The sequence below is a fragment of the Triticum urartu genome, chromosome 5A (genome assembly GCF_056163025.1).
Source record: "Triticum urartu cultivar PI428250 chromosome 5A, HENAU_Tu73, whole genome shotgun sequence".
NCBI classification, from domain to species: Eukaryota; Viridiplantae; Streptophyta; class Magnoliopsida; order Poales; family Poaceae; genus Triticum; species Triticum urartu.
In genome coordinates this window covers 143907722-143915643 of record NC_141877.1, presented here as the reverse complement: position 1 = coordinate 143915643, position 7922 = coordinate 143907722, and positions in this window count along the sequence as shown.

The following is a 7922-nucleotide window of genomic DNA, read 5'->3' as shown; positions in this document are numbered from 1 at the left end:
TGAAGCAAGATCTATAGACTTTTCTTAAACTTGTAAACGCATGCCTTATTACTGTCCTAGTAGATTGCGTTGACTGTTACAACCAAGGTAGTATGGGTGACATCTGTACCTATGTCTGCTTTGAAATATTCAGCTAACAACTAAGTTTGATAATTGGTGGTGTCTGGCTAGCTAGTACCCCAAATAACTATTCTGCTCTTAGTTCCATGTTACTGAAGTTGCGCTGTTTATTTAAATATAAACAGCAAAAACCAGCAGAATTTGAAATTCAAGTGCTCCTGAAGTGTTCTAGGATTCTGGTTTTTTGACTTGGGGATCTGTTGTTTCTAAATAAACCAGTAGAAATCAAATGCCATTGTTATTCATTAAAAAAACTAATTATTACTGAACAAGAGGAAACAAAATTTTATGTTATGTTTCATGAACGAAATAGTCCTACCTTTGAAAATATTCAGCTCAGCTTGGAGTATTACATTGTAAATCACAGTGCTATTTTGCTGTAAGGGAAAAGTATATTTAGATCACATCAATTTGTAGTTTGTGTTTTTATTTGTTCCTAATTTGAGTTTGTGGCTTTGGCATTGTTCTGCTCCTTACATCTATCACTATCGTATATGTCAAACTTGAGATCAAGCAAATAACTATTCTGGATACTCATGTTTACTTCATGCTGAGAACTTCGGCTTTTTCAAGTTGCTGGACTATATGTTCATTGGTACTACTTGTGATGCTGCTCCTGTACTACTTGGGAATTTTGTCAACTTGTGATGCTGCTATTGTACCCCGAGAGGCCCTTGAGTTTGCCGGAATGTCGATTAACTTCCGTTCCGGCAAATTCAGGTACTCCATATGTCCTATTTTCAGCAAAGGTCATGCCGAAATTTTCCATGAATTTTAGCATGACTTTGCTAAAAATAGGACATATGGGGTACTTGCGACTAATGCATGGGCCGGGGTATCTTAGTACTTAGTTAAGTAGGATCAACTGCCCCGCCATTCTTGCTGCATTAAACCATAGGTGGCAATAGAGCCAAGTGATTAGGCCCAACTTAGAATTCTCGTTAGCATCGATAAACCCTAGATGATAAACCCAACATAGGTGGCAATAGAGCCAAGTGATTAGTGCCAAGTGATTAGGCCCAACCTAGCGTGCCTCGGTGCCTCGGTGCCTCGGTGCTTCGGTGCAATAGAGCCAAGTGATTAGTGCCAAGTGATTAGGCCCAACCTTGGCATCGATAAACCCTAAATGATGAAAACTTAACTTGGCTTCTATAGGGTGCCTCGGTGTCGATGAGAACCTAAATGATGTATTCTTAGGCTTTTAGGGTGCCTCGGCGTCGACAAAACCTAAATGATGAAAGCTTAGGCTTTTAGGGTGCCTCGATGTCGACAAACCCTAAATGATAAAACCTTGGCTTTTAGGGTGCCTCGGTGTCGATAAGAACCTAAATGATGAAAGCTTAGGCTTTTAGGGTGCCACAGTGTCGACAAACCCTAAATGATAAAAGCTTAGCTTTTAGGATGCCTCGGTGTCGACAAACCCTAAATGATGTAGTTTTGAATATTATGAACGTAGGATATGTCGTCATCATCATCGGACGACAAAAGTCTCCCGGGGGAGTGCTACTGGTGCCACGACGATCGAGGTCTGTGCGACATGCCTCACCTCGACGATGATCGGCGCTTCAGCATTAAGCTCGAGGAGACCTTTGAAGTTGAAACGGTACACAACGACTACAAGTGTTATTTTCATAATTAAGCATGACTTCAACTATTTCAACGTGTAATTTTCATCTTTTACAATTCGAGTATACCTTATCCCATGCCATGCAAGACGCTATGTCTTGGAGAGGATGGATTTTGAAGACCATGAAATTTCTGAAACAAAGAAAATTCACTTAAGGATTCATCACGATGTGGACTTTGAAGTAAATCTATATAATTCTGAGAGCGTAACCCATTTTGGTTGCAAAAATTGGGAAGCATTTTGCAAGATGTATGGTTTTGATGAGGGTATGCTTATCACCATGGATCTTGGTAATCCTGAAATCGACCAAGACAATATGGACATTTGGGTCCTTGTTGATACGCCTCCAGTTCTACCGCTATGTGAGTTTCTCAAACATAGTTATTAGCTATATATTGTTTATTTCAAAATAGTTGACAGCTTATTTCCACGGACAGCTTATTTTTATTGTTCAAAGAATGTGCGGGAGATGGTAGACAAAACCCACTACACTGATGGCTCTGAATTAACAACTTACAATGAGAAAAATCATCTGGTCGGATTTTGTACTGACATTGAGAATTACAATATCCACAATCAAACTCCTCAACATTATGGTAAATACGTGCCACTAGTGCATGTGTTCAACTACGGTAACTACCATGGAGATACCCTGGTAAGATTTTTACTATTACGACATCTGTGCATCTTTTGCATACTTCTAAAACTAGTACATCATTGCTAACTATGAAGTTATTACTATGTTTTTCAACAGATAATCCCACAGAATTGTGTGCCTCATTTGATGTATAAGAAAGGTAGTCTTAATGTTTTGAACATACAGCCAGGTCATCCTACGAATCTCAACTGTCCATACGAGATTTCTAAAAGAAGTGGAGACATGAAAATCAAAGACTGGAAAAAATGTCTGGACAGTCGTAAGGAGGTTCTTGGAAGCAAAAGGAAGCGAAGCGCAAGAATTGGAGATAGGATGTTCTCCATTCTCCATAATGGAGAGTCAGGGTCTATATTGTTTTATGCTATTTTACCCTAAATAGGGTATTTAGGTCCTGCCTAATACTGATGATCATGTGCTAAGAACAATTAAGTAGGGTTGGTTCGATGACTATCAAGATGATGATCGTATGACTTGTTATTAATAACGAGTAGAAGTTGTATGATGATGATTAGTAGGACTTGTTAGGATTAGTATTACTTCCGACAAACTCGCTACTCGCGGTCTCAAGACTTGTATGTTCTATCTTTGTTCGGTCTTTTGAATTCGGAGACTAATATGATGAATTGTATTCGGAGACTAATCTTCTATTGTATTCGATGAATCTGCTCTTGCTGTGGGGTGCTGTCTATATTCTGTCCAATAATATATTTTGTAACCTGTGCAAAATTCTGAAAAGTAAAAAAAACCTAATATTCATACTAATGGCGCATCACCCAACAGTGCGCCATTAATATGCCAGATACTAATGGCGCATGGTGTTCTATACTAATGGCGCACTGCATGGTGTGCCATTAGTAAAAAATACTAGTGCCGTGATACTAATGGCGCACCAATAGTGCGCCATTAGTACCCCTTTTCCTAGTAGTGTAAAGCATACTAACAAAGCAATTATGTCTTCTCAAAATAACATGGCCAAAGAAAGTTATCCCTACAAAATCATATAGTCTGGCTATGCTCCATCTTCCCCACACAAAGTATTTAAATCATGCACAACCCCGATGACAAGCCAAGCAATTGTTTCATACTCTAATTTTTTCAAAACTTTTTCAATCTTCACGCAATACATGAGCGTGAGCCATGGATATAACACTATAGGTGGAATAGAATGGTGGTTGTGGAGAAGACAAAAAAGGAGAAGATAGTCTCACATCAACTAGGCGTATCAATGGGCTATGGAGATGCCCATCAGTAGATATCAATGTGAGTGAGTAGGGATTGCCATGCAACGGATGCACTAGAGCTATAAATGTATGAAAGCTCAACAAAAGAAACTAGTGGGTGTGCATCCAACTTGCTTGCTCAGGAAGACCTAGGGCAATTTGAGGAAGCCCATCATTGGAATATACAAGACAAGTTCTATAATGTAAAATTCCCACTAGTATATGAAAGTGACAACATATGAGACTCTCTATATGAAGAACATGGTGCTACTTTGAAGCACAATATATGAGACTTGCTATATGAAGAACATGGTGCTACTTTGAAGCACAAGTGTGGAAAAAAGGATAGTAGCATTGCCCCTATTTTATTTATTTATTTTTTTGGGCCTTCTTTTTTTTCTTTGGCTTTTCTCTTTTTGGGGACAATGCTCTATTGAATGATGATCATCACACTTCTATTTATTTACAACTCAATGATTACAAATCGATACTAAAACAAAGTATGACTCTATATGAATGCCTCCGGCGGTGTACCGGGATATGCAATGAATCACGAGTGACAAGTATGAAAGAATTATGAACGGTGGCTTTGCCACAAATACTATGTCAACTACATGATCATGCTAAGAAATATGACAATGATGGATGTGTCATGATGAACTAGATGGTGGAAAGTTGCATGGCAATATATCTCGGAATGGCTATGGAAATGCCATAATAGGTAGGTATGGTGGCTGTTTTGAGGAAGGTATATGGTAGGTGTATGATACCGGCGAAAGTTGCGCGGTATTAGAGAGGCTAGCAAGGGTGGAAGGGTGGGAGTGCGTATAATCCATGGACTCAACATTAGTCATAAAGAACTCATATACTTATTGCAAAAATTTAGAAGTTATCAAAGCAAAGTATTATGCGCATGCTCCTAGGGGGATAGATTGGTAGGAAAAGACCATCGTTTGTCCCCGACCGCCACTCATAAGGAAGACAATCAATAAATAAATCATGCTTCGACTTCATCACATAACGGTTCACCATACGTGCATGCTACGGGAATCACAAACTTCAACACAAGTATTCTTTAAATTCACAACTACTCAACTAGCATGACTTTAATATTATCACCTCCATATCTCAAAACAATTATCATGCTTCAATCTTTTCTTAGTATTCAACACACTCAAAAGAAAGTTTCACAAATCTAGAATACCAAGCATATTATTATTCGGCAAATTACCATGCTATTAAGAGACTCCCAAATTAATTGAAGTGAAGCATGAGAGATCAATAGTTTCTTTAAAACAAATCCACCACCGTGCTCTAAAAGATCCAAGTGAAGCACATAGAGCAAAATTATCTAGATCAAAGGATATAAGTGAAGCACATAGAGCAAAATTATCTATCTCAAAGGATATAAGTGAAGCACATAGAGCAAAATTATCTAGCTCAAAAGATATAAGTGAAGCACATAGAGTATTCTATCAAATTTTAATTCATGTATGGCTCTCTAAAAAGGTGTGTACAGCAAGGATGATTGTGGTATACTAGCAAACAAAGACACAAATAAAACAAGACGCTCCAAGCAAAACACATATCATGTTGGTGAATAAAAATATAGCTCCAAGTAAATTACCGATGGAAGTGGACAAAAAGAGGGGATTCCTTCCGGGGCATCCCCAAGCTTTAAATTTTTGGTGTCCTTGGATTATCTTGGGGGTGCCATGGGCATACCCAAGCTTAGGCTCTTGCCACTCCTTGTTCCATGATCCATCAAAATAATTCACCCAAAACTTGAAAACTTCACAACACAAAACTCAAAATAGAAAACTCGTGAGCTCCGTTAGCAAAAGAAAACAAAAGACCACTTCAAGGTACTGTAATGAACTCATTATTTATTTATATTGGTGTTAAACCTACTGTATTCCAACTTCTATATGGATTATAAACTATTTTACTAGCCATAGTTTCATCAAAAACAGAATCTGTCAAAAACAGAACAGTCTGTAGTAATCTGTAGCTAGCGCAAGATCTGGAACCCCAAAAATTCTAAAATAAATTGATGGACGTGAGGAATTTATCTATTAATCATCTGCAAAAATAATTAACTAAATATCACTCTTCAAATAAAAATGGCAGCAGTTCTCGTGAGTGCTAAAGTTTCTGTTTTTTACAGCAAGTTCAACAAGACTTTCCCCAAGTCTTCCCAACGGTTCTACTTGGCACAAACACTAATTAAACACAAAAAACACAACCTAAACAGAGGCTAAATAATTTATTTATTACTAGACAGGAGCAAATAGCAAGGAATAAAAATAAAATTGGGTTGCCTCCCAACAAGAGCTATCGTTTAACGCCCCTAGCTAGGCATAACAAGCAAGGACAGATCTAGGTATTGCCATAGTAATAAGATAGATTGGTGAAACTCATTTCATATTCTCTAAGTTCGGCAGAAAGTTTTCTTTGATGCAAGCAAAAGTAATCAAAAGGACTAAATTTAACGGGACAAAAGTCCCCAAGATCAACCTTGGGAGGTATAGGTTCCTCCTTTGGTCCTTCATAATGCACAACCAATTCATCATTATAAGCATTCTTTTGACAGAATTTTGTGAGCCTATATTCAAGGGAATATCCTAGTTCATTATTTCGAATAGCCAAATCATCATTAAGTTCAGAAATTCTATCAACTAAAACATTGGTAGGAACCCTTCTTCTAAGATTTTCATTAAAAGCAACATAATCTAGAGATTGGAAACACATGATTTCTTCTTGATCAAAGAGGATAGCCTCTATGGGAGGACGGCAAGCGTCCACCCTATAATGCGCAAAGATTTCTTTTGCTTCTATTATTATGAATCTAAACTCATGAGCCAAAAAGATAGTAGCGGCACGCTTAACAGAATAATGCTCAATATTAGAAAATTCCAGAAAAATCCTTTGTATGGAAGGATGCATGTGCATGAATTGTCTTTCAAGTTCAACTATAAGCATAGCAATAGCGTCCGCAAGACTACTAGTTCTGTGAAGGATAGAACTACCCATAGAAGATAAAGCACCGGCACAAGTAAAGAAATCTTGAATAACTCCTTTTACAATAATATTACCACTACCAACACAGAATTTTTTTGTATGAAAGATGGTAGGTTCTTTAGTGGGAGAATCAGAATTTTCCATGATATTGTCATCGCCCATATTGGTGATAACTTCCCCAATTTCAGACATAACGACAAGCAAGCAAACTAGCACACGAGCAAACAAAGAGCAAGCGGACAAAAGAGGCAAACAGAGAGGGAGGATAGAGAGAGAGAGGGCGAATAAAACGGCAAGGGTGAATTGGGGGGAGAGGAAAACGAGAGGCAAATGGCAAATAATGTAATGAGAGAGATATGGATTGTGATGGGTACTTGGTATATTGACTTTTTGCGTAGACTCCCCGGCAACGGCGCCAGAAATCCTTCTTTCTATGTCTTGAGCTTGCGTTGGTTTTCGCCGAAGAGGAAGGGATGATGTAGCAGAGTAGCGTAAGTATTTCCCTCAGTTTTTAAGAACCAAGGTATCAATCCAGTAGGAGCCCACGCTCAAGTCCCTCGTACCTGCACAAAGCGATAGCTACTCGCAACCAACACGATTAGGAGTTGTCAAGCCCTTCACGGTCACTTACGAGAGTGAGATCTGATAGATATAATATTTTTGGTATTTTTGATATAAAGATGCAAAGTAAAAAGTAAAAGCAAAATAAATAGCAAAACAATATAAAAGTGATGGAGATTGATATGATGAGAATAGACCCGGGGGCCATAGGTTTCACTAGTGGCTTCTCTCAAGAGCATAAGTATTCTACGGTGGGTGAACAAATTACTGTTGAGCAATTGATAGAATTGTGCATAATTATGAGAATATCTAGGCATGATCATGTATATAGGCATCACGTCCGTGACAAGTAGATCGAAACGATTCTGCATCTACTACTATTACTCCACTCATCGACCGCTATCCAGCATGCATCTAGAGTATTAAGTTAAAAACAGAGTAATGCTTTAAGCAAGATGACATGATGTAGAGAGATAAATTCATGCAATATGAAATAAACTCCATCTTGTTATCCTCGATGGCAATGATACAATACGTGCCTTGCTGCCCCTTCTGTCATTGGGTAAGGACACCGCAAGATCGAACCCAAAGCTAAGCACTTCTCCCATGGCAAGAACTACCAATCTAGTTGGCCAAAAAAACAGATAATTTGAAGAGACTTGCAAAGATAACCAATCATGCATAAAAGAATTCAGAGAAGATTCAAATATTATTC